The sequence below is a fragment of the Micromys minutus genome (assembly GCF_963924665.1).
Source record: "Micromys minutus genome assembly, contig: SCAFFOLD_202, whole genome shotgun sequence".
Classification (NCBI taxonomy): Eukaryota; Metazoa; Chordata; class Mammalia; order Rodentia; family Muridae; genus Micromys; species Micromys minutus.
The window spans coordinates 464361-479253 of record NW_027667733.1 but is presented as its reverse complement, the minus strand read 5'-3'; the positions used below and the strand labels follow the sequence as shown (position 1 = coordinate 479253).

Here is a 14893-nt window from a genome sequence, read left to right as displayed (position 1 = left end):
AAAATGAAAGGCCCGTGCCTCCATGCAGGTTTCCTGTTAAGAGGCAGACAGTATAGATATAGTTAGTTCAAAGGTCTAACAGGACAGAAGCATTCCCTTCCTAGTACTGGGGTCTCAGCTCTGTAGGACTCACTGGTAGAAATTGTTCTCTTCTGTTATCTCCTTGAACTTCTTTATGGCATTAATTATCAAGTGGGTCATTTTCTCCATGTCCATCATTTTCATCTCAGGTTGTGATTTAAGCAAGTAGAATTCAGTGTTCAGCCTGTATTAGGGCATGGGTGAAGGAACAAATAACTCTCTGAACTCAGGATTCAAGAACTATGTAAAATCAGGTTGTATCCTCTACTAACCCTGCCCAGTATATGCCACACCCTTGCTCCATCAAACTGAGTCTTATTAGTGCTGATTAAACTTATTATCCAGGGCACAGGACAGCAGAGCCAGGGGACCAAATGGAAGGAGCTGAAGTTCAAGAACTCCTCAGGTAATCCTGAAGGAAGAGACTAATTCTGTAAGAAGTTTCTACCATTCTGTGCCACTGGCTTTGGTCCAACAGATAGTTCTGATGACATTTCTCTTGTTTTTATTGCAGGATGTCTTTATCCTTGGTTCCTATTATTCCATGAATTTCCAGAGGACATAACTAGTCTTACAGGGAAGAGGCTTTATAATACCTTATCCTCTAGAAGACTCCTATGTGCCACTAAGGTAAGCACATGGAGAAAGCTCTCTGTTGATCAATGTAGGCCTTCATGGACTCATCACTATCATGACTTGCCATCTGTGCATCAGACAAATCCACAGGCCCCAACAAAAGTGCCAGGCCCCAGGATGCTGAACAAAACACACACAAATATATTCACGTACATACACACCAACACACACACAAATATAAAAAAATAACAATGCCAAAAATTCCAGGGAGGTGCCATAGAATCAGTGTATCATGAACAAAATCAGCATAGAGCGGTCATGACCTGCAGGCATTTATTCTCACACTGAGAGGCAGCAAGTGTGGCCAGGTCCTTCCAGCTGGTGACAGACCCAACCAGACTGCAAGCACTTCAAGGTTGAGTGCAAAAGAGTTTGAACATAGCACCTAGTTTATTTCACAAGCCATCGCCTGCCAAGGCTTCTTAAAATCCTAGATGAGAGGTGACACACTCCTTTGATGTGAGGACATCTTGTTTTAATAGAGAGGGTACAATACAGTCAACAGGATACTGGGCACAAATAAATACCTTTTGTTCAAATCATTATAATTGTAGAGGCTAAGGATTTGACAAAGTTCATCCCTCTCACAAGTCATCTTCTGAATGGCTACTTTCAGTTCTTCCAATTTTCTCAACTGCTCTTTCTTACTGGTGTAATTTTGGGATGATGCCTTCCTTGCAGACCTTGTAGATAGATAAACATAAGTGAATTTGCACATTTGATGGCCCAGGGGCAGAGAAGACCATTCTGAGCTCTAAGAAGAGGGCAGAGGAAGAAAAAGAGCTAAAATTAGGGTGAATCCCTGAAATTAAAAAACGTATCTTCAAGCTGGGCTGCTAAGCTATGTTTCTCTTCCCTGCCACCATCTGCATACATATGCAACTGTCCCTATTACAGCCACCTTGCCTTGAAATCCATAAGCTGCCTCAGACATAAAGATTTGCGGATATTGTCATCTCATATCAAATGTGGTGTAGGTAAATCCTGGGGTTCATAGTGCTTAGTACCATCAAGCACTAATCATGTGTGTTCAAACCCAAAGTGTTTGAGACATCCATATATGACCAGGGGAGCATCCTTTTCTGTTCTCATCATCAGAACTTACTCATGTAACCTACAGTAATCTAGAGGATGAAGTGCTTCAACTCCCTACTATGAAGGGACACGTTGTTATTCTCACATTGCCTCCTCCTAGCATTCTTTGCCACTCAAAAGGAAATTAAAGAGCTCCTAGAAAAGTAGCTGCAGGCTTGTCAGTTTCTGGGTCTCTGTCAAACTAATCATCAGAAATTCTTGACACTTGGTCTGCCATGGAGAAATTCCAAGGCTCCATCCTGTAAGGACTACTCCTGGAAAGCTCAGCTCAAGCCTAACTCTTCCAGGAAGTTCCCCACCTCTGCCCAGGACTCACTGTGCCTTCCTCAGAATGATTTCATTTTTTTTTTTTTTGTTTTTGCAATAAGACAGGAGGCCAGCTTCCTTCTGCCTCTGTCTGTTCTCTCCTTGATCTTCCTTCTGAACTAGCCTGTGCAGCCAGGAAAACATGCCTGCTTGTGAACACAAAAGACACTGAAGGAATATTCCACAGGCTGTTGGTGTCACCACAACATTGGTGACATCACAGAAGATTCTAGTTCTCTCCTAGATACAAGAGAATGTCTAAGAAAGGGGTTACTGATGATGTAACTGGGAACTGCTATGACCTACCTACTAAATAGCTCTCCTCGAATTGATCAATTTTGTGGGACCCTTTTCTACAACCTCACGTGTGACCCAGGGAATACCCTTTGGCAACCTTTCCTTCCAAAGCTAGAGATTCCTCTCCGCTTCATTGGAAGTCATGAATGCTTTACGTGGGGAGAGTTGGCTAGCAACCTGACATGAGTAAGAGACTTTTAGCACCCAAATTTCTAGGGACCATAGATGAGGACAACTTTTCTCAATAATAAGTTCACGCAAGACAATGCATGTGACATAGAGTGCAATTTCCCAGGTTTTCCGTTTCCTAGAGGCCAATATTTAATTGTATAAAACATGGATAATATTTACTTAATGTGTATTCCTTATTTCTATATACACATTTATGTATTTTAGAAAAATCTATGGTTTATTTTTTGCAATGAAAACTTTTTCTTGAGCACATAGGGGATCAACTACAGGAAAAATATAAAATTATAAACTTTCTGTTCCTTCTTTAAAATATCATCTTGGACATCCTTCTTTTCTCAACTATAAGCAGTCAATTAAAAAGTGGGCATCAGTGAGCAAAGGTCATCCTGGACTGTGTGTTACTACAAGGAACCCACATAGCCATCTCTTCTCCAACATCTATCTTTATGAGCTCACAAGTCCAGACATGAGGATGTTGGAGTTGTCCCAAGATACTCTCCTCATAGCAAACATAAGAATCAGGAGAATGGGCAAGGGAGTGGAGTGGCCTGAGCTTAGTTTTAACCTCAATTTTAATGGGTCCATAACTTCAAGAAGGAGTCTATTTGGCATTGCCATCTATGGCTTCTGCATCCTTATACTGGGTGGGTTGAATCTGTGTTATAATGCCACCTACCTCACAGATGTAAGATTGAAAAATCATGTATGTTTTTTCTGGGAAGAACTCTGCTTTTGAATACCACCTGGAGTTGCAAGTATCACTATGTAAAGCTCAAAAATTAGAGGGGGATTGTTGGTATCTTAGAAGTTGAGGTATTTCTTTTCAATTAGGGCACATATTTTTCAATGTGACTTTTCCTTTCCTCTTTCACTAATGTTAGCTGGCTTATTTCTTAGTCTGAAAGATTCTGGATGTATCACCAAGGGGCCTACTCCATAGAGGCTCCTTTTAATTTAGGAAAGGGTTGCTGCAGAATCATGGCATGGCATCAGGAAGATCAACTAGGCTTCCCTTAGTTTCATCTCACTTGGTACAGGCCAGAAGCCTCAGAGTTTCTGGTGAAAGGAAGTATCACATAGTACTTCAAAACTCTGTTACATCTGTTAGAACTGTTACAAGATTTTTGTTTGTTCATTAGAAATACCAATGAAGCTGGTCAGAGTTGGCATACACTTTTAATGTCAGCATTCAGAAATTTTTTTCCCAATTTTATTGGTTATTCTCTGTATTTACATTTTAAATGTTATACCCTCTCCCTCCCACTCCTCTTCCTCCTCCCCCTCAACTTGCTTCTATGAAGGTGCTTCTCTCCCAATCATTCTCTCCACCTCAGTGCCTCGACTGTTGATGATGTTGCTCTTTCTATGAGGGTGCAAAACCTTCAGCTCTTTCAGTACTTTCTCTAGCTCTTTCATTGGGGTCACCATGTTCAGTCTGTTTAGCTGCAAGCATCCCCATCTATATCTATGTCTCTGAGAGAGCCTCTGAGGAAACATTTGTGTTTGGTTCCTGCCAGTAAACACTTCTTGGCATCAGAAATAGTGCTTGGGTTTGGTGGCTGCATATGGGGTGGTTCTCCAGGTGAGGCAGTCTCTGTAGATCTTCAGTCCCTGCTCCTCTATTTGACCTTGTATTTTCTCCCGTTTTATTCTCCCTTCTAAAAAGAACTGAGGCATCCACGTTTTGGTCTTCCTTCTTTTTGAGCTTCATAAGTTCTGTGGATGGTTTCTTGGGTATTCTGAGCTTTATTTTTGGGGAGGGGGTGGTATCTGCTTATAAGTGAGTGCATACCATGAGTGTTCTTTTGTGACTGGGCTACCTCACTCAGGATGATAGCTTCAAGTTTCATCCATTTGCCTAGGAATTTAATGAACTCGTTGTTTTTAATAGCCGAGTAGCACTCCACTGTGTATATGTACCACAATTTCTGTATCCATTCTTCTGTTGAGGGATATTTGGGTTCTTTCAAGCTTCTGGCTATTATAAATAAGGATGCTATGAACATTGTTGAGAATGTGTTCTTGTTAGATGTTGGAGCTACTTTGGGGTATATGCCCAGGAGTGGTATAGCTGGGTCCTCAAGTATCACTATGTTCAGTTTTCTGAGGAACCTCCAGACTTATTTCTAGAGTGGTTGTACCAGTTTATAATACCACCAACAGTGGAGGAATGTTGCTCTTTCTACACATCTTCTCCACATTAAATTCAGGTGTTCCTTCACCAGATTGGTCTCTTCAGTCTACTATTTATTCATGATTTCTCTCTGTGTGTGTGAGTGTGTGTGTGTGTTTATGTGTGATATAAATGTATGTGCCAATGTGTATTTTGGTGGGTGGGTTGGGAGGTCAGTTAATGACATTTAATTTGGTCCAGTTATTCTCTGGTTTAGTCCTTAGAACCCTGGCCTCTCACTAACCTTGAAATTCCCTGCTTTGGTTAAGCTAGCTAGACAGCAGACTTTGCATCCCCTGTGTCCTCCTAGGTACAGCTCCCTGTCTTGTTTGGCCTCAACTAATTGCTACAATGTCTAACTGCTCACAGTGGAAGCACATGGTGGCTTTCTCTGCATTTTTTACATTTTTGTTGATTTGTGATAAACATGTTTATAATCAACACAAAAGTTAAGCCACACAGGTCTTTTATAAAATAAAACAAGACTTCTTTTTTGTTTTCCCTGCACAAAGATAATCCCCTGGAAATTTCTGGTTTATTTCATTGCCCTCACTGTAAGGATGCATAAGATCTTACAGTGCAACCCTCTGCTGACACTGTGCTGCTGAGGATATCATGGGCTTTGTTTCTGGACAGATTCTCTCTCATAGTTGTGCACAATGCTGCTTTTCAGAAAAATCATTCCAGGTTAATTCACTAGCCTCCTTTGACATTAGGGATCTTTCACTATCATATGTATTGTAATGTGTTTAAAAAGTTACTGAATAATGATCATGGGTTACTGGCTTCCTCTGGTGCTACCTGGCCAAGGTAGGTTTGGGGAGGAGACTATGATGGTCAATTTAGCTTGCTAGAGTCTTCTCTTCAAACTCTCTTCAAAACACAAAACTTCAAAGATGGTTTTGTGTTTTCAAGCTTAGCTGTGTAGACCTTCTAAGTTACTGTAGGACCAGTGAGTCTCTGCATAGAAAATGCCCTGAAGAGGAAAAAATATAGGACTAGGCAGCAGAGCATGGCTGAGTCTCAGAGCCTTGTACACATTATAGGTCTTTCTTCCTCCATCTGAAGGAAAGGTGTTGGAATACAGCAATCTTTTTATGGGTGTGTATAGGCTTTTGTGTGTGTGTGTGTGTGTGTGTGTGTGTGCAGGCATGTACTCTTTCATTTGTAAGTTCACTTGCTCATGAAACATCTTAAATGATGGCAGCCATAAACTTATTGTAAAAAAGTACTCTGTCATTGCACTGTGCATCCACCAAACATCAAATACAGCAGGCCATCATTTTGCATGTCCAAACAGGTCCCTAGAATTGATGGACAAAAAAAGCATTGTAACATTAGATTTCAAGTATTTGTGGAGGCAAAACTATTCATCTGTATATAAATTCTTTGCAGGTAAGCAATGGACTGTCAAACAAGGTGGTAAGGAGCAGGCTGGCCAAGGGTTCCTGTCTCTTTTCTGCTCTTGATGAATAGTGACTGGCCACTGGAGGGTCAAATGGCTCAATATATCTTCTTAGCCTTTTGGTTGTCTTCCTCATTGCCTGCTACAATGTTTTTTTTTTTTTTTCAGCTTTCCATAAGCTTGACTCACTTATCCTTGTACCACATTTTCTGTATCCATTCCTATGTTATATATTGTGTATACAGCATTCTGTCTGCATGTAGACATTAGGCCATAAGAGTGCACTAGGTCTCATTATAATGGTTATAAGCCACCTTGCTGGGCATTGAACTCAAGACCTCTGGAAGAGCAGCTAGTGCTCTTAACCTCAGAGCCATCTTTCCATTCCCCATATTATTCTTGAGTTTCTTCTCATTCTTTTCCTCCTCTTTTCTTTTATTGGTTTCTGTATCCATTTTTCTTTTTTGCTTCCTTTTTATTTTTATTATTTTATGTTCTCATGTGACACAGTCTAGCAACAAAGTCCTAAAAATACAATGTAGTACTATCTGGACTCATGTTATAGTTTGCCATATACAAGGAGCCTCGTGTTCCTCCTTGTCCTGTACTGTTGCTTCTAGCTCCTAGGTTCTGAAATTACAGTCTTACAGAATCTGTACACTCCCATGCTCTCTATGCATATAACTTTGAATGAGATCACTGAGGATGCTGAGTTAGAATTAGTTCCAAGGCCAGGCTGGGCTACAACATAAGTCTAAGCTCAAAGAACAGAACTGAAGATGTTGGTCTGGGGATATAGCCCAATATATCAAGTAGCACACAGAAAACCTTAGGAACATATCATAAAAATGGAAATAGTGGTACATACCTATGCAGGCACTAGGTAGGTGGAAAGGGGATCAGAGGTTCAAATATTGGAAAAGGTTCCATGAGAAGCTTGGTTATTTGACATTGGTTATTTATAAGGATTAGCTGAAGGCAGGTGGGAGGCCATTGATCTGAGTCTGTTCTCTCACACAGCAGAAAGTCCAGTGTCTGAAGAGTATCTGCTACATTCTCTGAATGCTTGAAGATGCCTCATTTGTAAAAGGAATTGGACACAATTCATGTCCTGCTTCTTAGTTCACTGAGGCTCTGAATCTGTGGGAATTGATATAGGCATGTTCTACTAATCTGGATATAAATGATAGAGACACATTCCAGAAAGTTCTGACAGTTTTCCTCCAGATTATAGCCAGAAAAATCTCTATGCATACCTTGAGTGAAGTTATGTAAAACACAGAGTTCCTAAGGGAGAGGGAGATGATTATGGAGCTGTTCCCTCTTCCTGTGGACTGCTATGATAACATGGAATATGTCCATAAAAATACTCATATATATTTTTTTTTAGTTCGTGAATACACTCAGGCATGTGGGGCAGCCCAAAAAGATAATCTTTGCTAACGAAGCTTGTAAAATATGTAAGAAATATTGTGCATGACAAGGAGACCATACTTTGCTTCTATTTGCATAAAATTGGAATGTACTCTTTGCCTTTAGTTATTTGTTACATTCATGTGTGTCCGTTCAGGACCTTGAGTACCGAATTTTTCAGTGGTTTTTGTGTACAGAATTGTTACACTGAAGTGATAATGGAGACACACTCTCCTATGAAGGAGATTTTAGAAATTACAAACTATTCAAATTCAAGATGCTTAGTTCTGGAGGCACCTTGTATGCTTCAAACAAAGTCAAAGGAAAGGAGCACAGAGCAAGGGGAATGTATCTGAATAAAGTCACAGGATTCACTCTGCTTTGTATCTTTCTTTTCCAAGTTGCCAGGTAACCTATTACTCTTGAAAAGTGTTGTATAATTTTCTTTTCATCATTTAGCTATGAGAGTGGGCATCATACTAGTGCAAGTGCTAGAAGCATTGGAGGCTGGAGGTGTCAGGTCCTTAGGGTAGAGTTAGACAGTTGGGAGCTGTCTGGCCTGGGGCAAGAAACAAAACTTTTCTCCTCTGAAGGAGGAACAAATGTTCCAAAGTGCTGATCCCCCACAACCGGATGGGCCAGAATTCTTGTTTTTCTTATTGATTGTGCCTCCACTTCCTAAGTGCTGAGATAACAAACATGGACTGCTGCATCCATCCTGCCTGCCACATGACTATGGGTCACATTTTTCTGGGTATCTAAATGCTCAGTGATTAATGTTATATGAAGGACCTCAACATAAGACAGAATTTTTTTAAGTATCCTAAATCACCTAATGGAACAAATAATTGTATTTTAAAACTTTGTTGTAATCTACATTTTTTTTCTCTTTAACTGCCCTCAAATAATCAATTATACCCTGTTTTATGGATATAATATAATGACAAAAAAAGATTTCTTCTGTACATTTTTTACTGTTTAGTAAAATACAGACTTAATGAGTAGACAGAGGTTTTTGTTTTTTTGATTTTTGGTGTTTTTTTAATGTTATTGGCTTAGCAACTATAAACTGAGTGTGGTTTTTTGCTTGTTTTATTTTCTTCTGTTGTTGTTTTTTTTTTTTTTTTTTGGGTCCTTGTTACTGTATTGCAAGGCTTCACTCTGGAAAGAAGTAGAATCATGAACAGATGTGATTTTCCAGAAGCATAATTTGAGATTATTTGATATTCAGCTATTTTCAAATGAATTTCTAGGGCAAAGATTCACAGTGACTACAAAACATCTTCTACCACACTTGTTTTACATTTTACCAACAGTAGTCCTCAGAACCAAAATTCTCTCAGGAAGGATAACATGTTTGTACTCATTCAATTAGCTTCTCCTGCTTTTCTGAGCTATTCATCTGTAGAAAGAGGACACCTCTTTCTATATCTCTCTGATCTCAAGTTGTACTATATAGCCATTGTATAATAAAAACTGCATGGTATTTGGAGAAAAACACATGTGATGATCAATTGAATACAACTGAAGACCCAGAAATAAGCCCACACAACAATCACCCTTGGACACAAAGTTTTTAACAGGGATGCCAAAAGAGACATTGGGTTCAAAAAGCAATATCAACAAATGGTGCCTCTCTAAAGTAACGTCGACATGTAGACGAAAGCAAGTTCTATATTTATCAGGCTCTAATTTCTCAATTCCACTTGGTCAAAGACCTCACCATAGAAGTGGATACACAACATTTAGTGAAAGAGAAAGTAGGGATTAGCCTTGAACATGTTGACACAGGACATAACTTCCTGAACAGAAACCTGTAGCACGTGCAATAAATTGAGTAATTAATAATGGGACTTGATGAAACTAAAAAGCTTCTATAGAGTAAATGAGTGCATAAGCAGGCCAATGACAGCCTAAAGAATGGGAGAGCCACATGAGCCCTGTATTTGACAGAGTGATGATATCCCTCTGCTTAGTGAAGATGTGGCCTTTTTCTTTCTGTTTGATTATATGGTTCATTATACTGCTGTATTTTTTTATGTTGAACCATTCATGCATCACTGGGATGAATCCTACTAGTTCAGAATTGATGATATTTTTGATGTGTTCTTAGATGTGCTTTAAAAGTATTATTTTGAGTATTTTCCATTGATATTTATATAAAAATTTGGTTTGATATTTTCTCTTTATCTTTTTGTTGAGTCGTTGTGTGGTCGTGTCTTCATGATTCTGGCCTCATAGATCATCTAGATAGATAGATAGATAGATAGATAGATAGATAGATAGATAGATAAATCAATAGAAGATATTGTCCTACTAAAAATTTCTAGTATTCTCTCACTCATCCATAGAGCAGGATGGAACTGGAGCCCAGAGCAAAATAGGCTATTGCTCACCAAGTAGCTCAGTGGACACACCTAAATCTTCACATACTCTCTTGACTGTGTGGTGTGTGGGGATAACATTGGAGCAACACAAAAGTCAAGCTTGCACCCTGCTACTGAATAGCTCCATTTTAAATAAATAGATTTTGAAATGAAGGGTTTTCTTCCAAGTCTTAATCAATTAGGTGTATATGCATATGTGCTATGCATATTGTGCATGTAAAAGCTGGTATCCACAAAGGCCTGAAGAAATGGGCCTGAAGAAACTGAATCCTGAGTTACAGCCGAGAACCACCTAAAGATGTTAGTTCTGAAACCAAACTGTGGTCTTTTTCTAAAGGAGTTTATGCTCTTAAAATGTGAATAATAATTTTTCTGTTTATTTGTTTTAACAGCTTGAAAAAAGTTTATTGTGACCAAATTGCCAGGATATTCACAGGTTCCAGGCAAGAGACCAGTTAAGTTGACAGGCAGACAGGAAAACAAGGTTTTGGGGATTAAAGAAAAGGAGTGTAAGAGACATAGAGGTTATTTTGATGACTTCTGTACCACGGTACAAACTACATGTCCATATGTGAACCATCTTAGCTGATAACTTTATCCACCTATCCAATATTTTGGATTGTGACAGGCCTGGCATCGCAGTGATCATTATGAGTCTCTCCAGAGGGCCTTTTTTGCCAAAGTCTTTAAATTTAGACACTTAAATCCACTCAGATAACAATAATGACATCCACAAAAAGACCTGTTATATTTATTACTAAAGATTTCAATGAAGAACAAACTTTACAAGACCAGGAGAAAGCATTTAGATAATCTGTCCTGGCAGGATTTCCTCAAATTTTTCAAGTTGTCTGACTCCACAAGCCCCCTGTTCCCACAGTTCATCTGACTGGTCCCCGTGTCAAGCTCAGCCTCTATGATTCCAGTCAGGTATAGGCCTGTTCTACTGTGAGGCTACATCTTCTTTATTACACATTCAACTCTAAGCTATATCCAACTGTCCTCAGTACAAGTAAATGGTGGATTTCAAGAATTCATGTACGATAATGCTATCAAAAGCATCTGATCCAATTAAAACCAAGCCAACCTCCCTGAAATTCTCTGCTGTGTACTCCACATGCTCCCTTCTATAGTCCTTAGTTGTTGCATACCTGGAGTGAAAATCTCTTGTTAGTCACATCTCTACTCCACCTAACACAGTCTGCAAAGTTTCCAGGTTAGGTGTCTTCATCAGTGCTCCCACAGGCAGACAGGAAAATGACCAGGAGGCCACCATTGCCTTCACAAGCGTTTTGTATCTGCCAGTGCGGGCCTTCTTCAGCAGTGCTGGGAAGAGCCCAGGGGGAAGTTCCTGCAGAGAGGACATGAGCAAAGCCTCATCTCAGCAGAATCTGAATTGTCAGCTTCTGCAGTGCTGGTGGGCTCTCATCTCCAGTCAGAAGGCTCCTGGAGAACAAGTCAGAAAAGACTGTACTTTCAAGACAAAGTTTATAAAACCTCACCCTCTATCCGGCTTTGCTAGGGTAGGTGAGTCCGGCCGAGGCGGCACCAGCACCGGCGGCTGAATAAAAAGCGGTCACAGTGGCTGTGGAGAAAAAACCATGGGCACGGAAGCCGGATGGGGGGAGGGGGGAGACGGAGCAGCCTTGAGCCCGGCAGGGCTGTCGCACAGGGGACCCACCTGCTTTCTTCCCCAACCCTCCTCAGCACAAGCAGCCTGCGGTGACGGGGGCAGGAGTCAGCCTGCTTCCGACAGCCCCCTACCCACTTTCTGGGGCTCCTATTCTTTGACCCTGGGACCCTAACCTCCTCCTGGGCGGTTGCCTGTACCTGGGCGTCTGAGTGCTCTTTCATTCCCTCCCTGCACCTTCTTCCCTTCACTTTTGCTGGGGTTCTCTCCCTCTCCTCTTCTGTCCTGCCTGTGGCCTCCTCTCCTCACTTTCTTCCTCCAGCCTCCTTCCCTGGTTCATTCTTCCCAGGAAAGTTTGGTACATCTCCCCAATCCCCCTCAATCAGGTCATTCAGAGTAGGGGAAGATGTGGGAAGGCCTGAAAGTTCGAGGGGAGGGAAGCTAGAAACTGGTTTCCCTGATAATTTTCCCTCATCTTTTTTATTTAGAGTGGTTGGAATTTTTTTAAATGTGTTTTTGAGGAGGTGGGAAGTGTTTAGTGAAAGAGTTAAAGTTTCAAGTTAACTCCCACTAACCCTGCTTTGAGGACAAGTATGCTTCAAGGCTAAGAACAAAATAACTTGTTTAAAGAAATGGCCCAAACCCAGACCGGCTAGACTTGATAAAGTCTGGGCTGGCCTTGCAGTCCTGAGAGAAACAAAGTATGAAGGTCAGTGTGCCCCAAAACAGAGTGGTCTAGAGTTGAATTATATCCAAGAACAGAGAGTGCCAATTTGAATAAACCAATGAAATTGTTATGTGCTTGTTGCTAACTGCTTATGTAATTTTCCCTATAAATATGTCCCCCTAATTGAGTTCAGGGTCGATGCCTCTGTCTCCTGTGTGAGATATGTATCGGCCCGGAGCTCCGTTATTAAACTATCTCGTGTTTTTGCACAAGAAGGTCTCTCACATTTCATTGGGTAACCCCGTGTTCTGAGACTCGAGTGGGGAGTCCCTGAAAGGGGGTCCTACATTTAGAAAAGGATGTGGATGTGGGAATGGAAGGGGTAGATGAGTCAACCCTCTCACAAGGTTCCAAGGGTGGCATGTTAGCAAATCCTTTTTGTGTGTGAAGTTCAGGGGTTCAGGAGGTTTGACCTTTATTCCCACAGTTAAAGTTGGAACCTACACCCCCTGCCCCCATTAAGAATGGAGTTTTAGTATCCACCTGTGGTAGGAATTCTGGGGGAAAGAAGCCCTTTTCCCTTTTTCTTTTCCTCTCTTTATTCTTCTTATTATATATTATTAACTTTTTTTGGCAACCCACACCCTTCCACACACACCAAAAAAAAAAAAAAAAAAAAAAAAAAAAATCAACTCCCCAGATCTTCAAACTTGTCTGGATTGACTGATGAAGACATAAAACCAGTTCTGCTCTGTGTTTTTTGAAGTGGAGTGAGTGGTTTTTCTTCTTTTTTTTAAATGGCCAAAATGACAGCTTGACCCAGTTTGCTTTCCAATCACAGGGCATTTTTTTTTGAGTGTCTCTTTGTGGCACAAGAGCCAACTTAAAATGATAGCAGCTTACAACGGCGGAACATCTGCAGCAGCAGCAGGTCACCACCACCACCATCACCACATTCCACACCTTCCTCCTCCTCACCTTCACCACCACCACCATCCTCAACACCACCTTCATCAGGGGTCGGCTGCTGCTATACACCCAGAACAGCAGCATACGTCTTCCACAGCTGCGGCAGCCGCAGACAGGTTAAACCCTGGGCAACAGCAGCCATATTTCCATCCCCTGCAGCAGCCCCAGCTGGGTACAGGCTGCTGCAGCTGTTACGGTTAAGGCGCACCATCATCAGCACTTGCATCATCCACAACAGCAGCTGGACATTGAGCCAGATAGGCCTATTGGAAATGGAGCCTTTGGTGTTGTCTGGTTAGTAACAGATCCAAGAGATGGAAAGAGAGTAACACTCACAAAGATGCCCAATGTCTTCCAGAATCTGGTCTCTTGCAGAAGAGTCTTCCAGAAATTGCAGCTGTTGTGTTTTTTTTTTTAAACATGATAATGTACTCTCTGCCCTCGACATACTCCAGCCTCCACACATTGACTATTTTGAAGAAATATATGTTGTCACAGAATTGATGAAGAGTGACCTACATAAAATTATCGTCTCTCCTCAGTCACTCAGCTCAGATCATGTCAAAGTTTTTCTTTATCAGATTTTGCGAGATTTGAAATATCTCCATTCTGTTGGCATTTTACATCAAGACATTAAACCAGGGAATCTCCTTGTGAACAGCAACTGTGTACTAAAGATTTGTGATTTTGGATTGGCTAGAGTAGAAGAATTGGGTGAATCCTGTCATATGACCCAAGAAGTTGTTATTCAGTATTACCGGACTCCAGAGATCCTGACGGGCAGCTTCCATTATAGCAATGCTTTTGACATCTGGTCTGTCGGGTGCATCTTTGCAGAACTACTGGGCTGAAGAATATTGTTTCAGGTGCAGAGTCCCATTCAGCAGTTGGATTTGATCACAGATCTGTTGGCACGCCATCACTGGAAGCAAAGAACTTGTGAAGGTGCTAAGGCACACATACTCAGGGGTCTTCATAAACAGTCATCTCACCCTGTACTTTACACCCTATCCAGCCAGGCCATGCATGAAGCCATTCACCTGCTTTCCAGGATGTTGATATTTGATCCATCAAAAAGAATATCCACTAAGGATGCCTTAGCCCACTCCTACCTAGATGAAGAGCAGCTGAGATACCATTCGTGTATGTGCAAATGCTGCTTTTCCACCTCGATGGGAAGAGTCTATACCAGTGATTTTGAGCCTGTCACCAACCCCAAATTTAATGACAGCTTTGAGAAGAACCTTAGCTATGTCTGACAAGTTAAAGAAAGTATCCACCAGTTCATTTTGGAACAGCAGATAGGAAACAGAGTACCTCTCTGCATCAACCCGCAGTCTGCCGCCTTTAAGAGCTTTATTAGTTCCACTGCACTCAGCCGTCTGAGATGCCGCTGTCTCCTCTGGTGTGGAAGTGACTGTGGAAGATGCTGTACTACTGAGGATGTAATGTAGCTTTCACTGGAGTCTGGGATGTGCAATCCTGGAGGGTTAATCATGCTTGTACTCTAATTTTACTAATGGAGTTTTAAATTAACAACCAATACTTGTAGGATATGAATACTATTTAGAAATGTTACTAGACTTTTAGAAGAAAAAATATTTTCCCCAGAGTTGCACATGGTTAAAGAATTCAGTGCAGA

At 41.1% G+C, this 14893-nt stretch overlaps 1 pseudogene across 1 annotated transcript; it reads left to right on the top strand.

Annotated features, from left to right (window-relative positions):
- The first annotated feature begins 5553 nt into the window (after positions 1-5553).
- Positions 5554-14668, top strand: LOC308416156 (serine/threonine-protein kinase NLK-like; annotated as a pseudogene). The gene is made up of 3 exons: positions 5554-5590; positions 11186-11512; positions 13140-14668. The product of its transcript is annotated as a serine/threonine-protein kinase NLK-like (transcript).
- Positions 14669-14893: the final 225 nt, after the last annotated feature.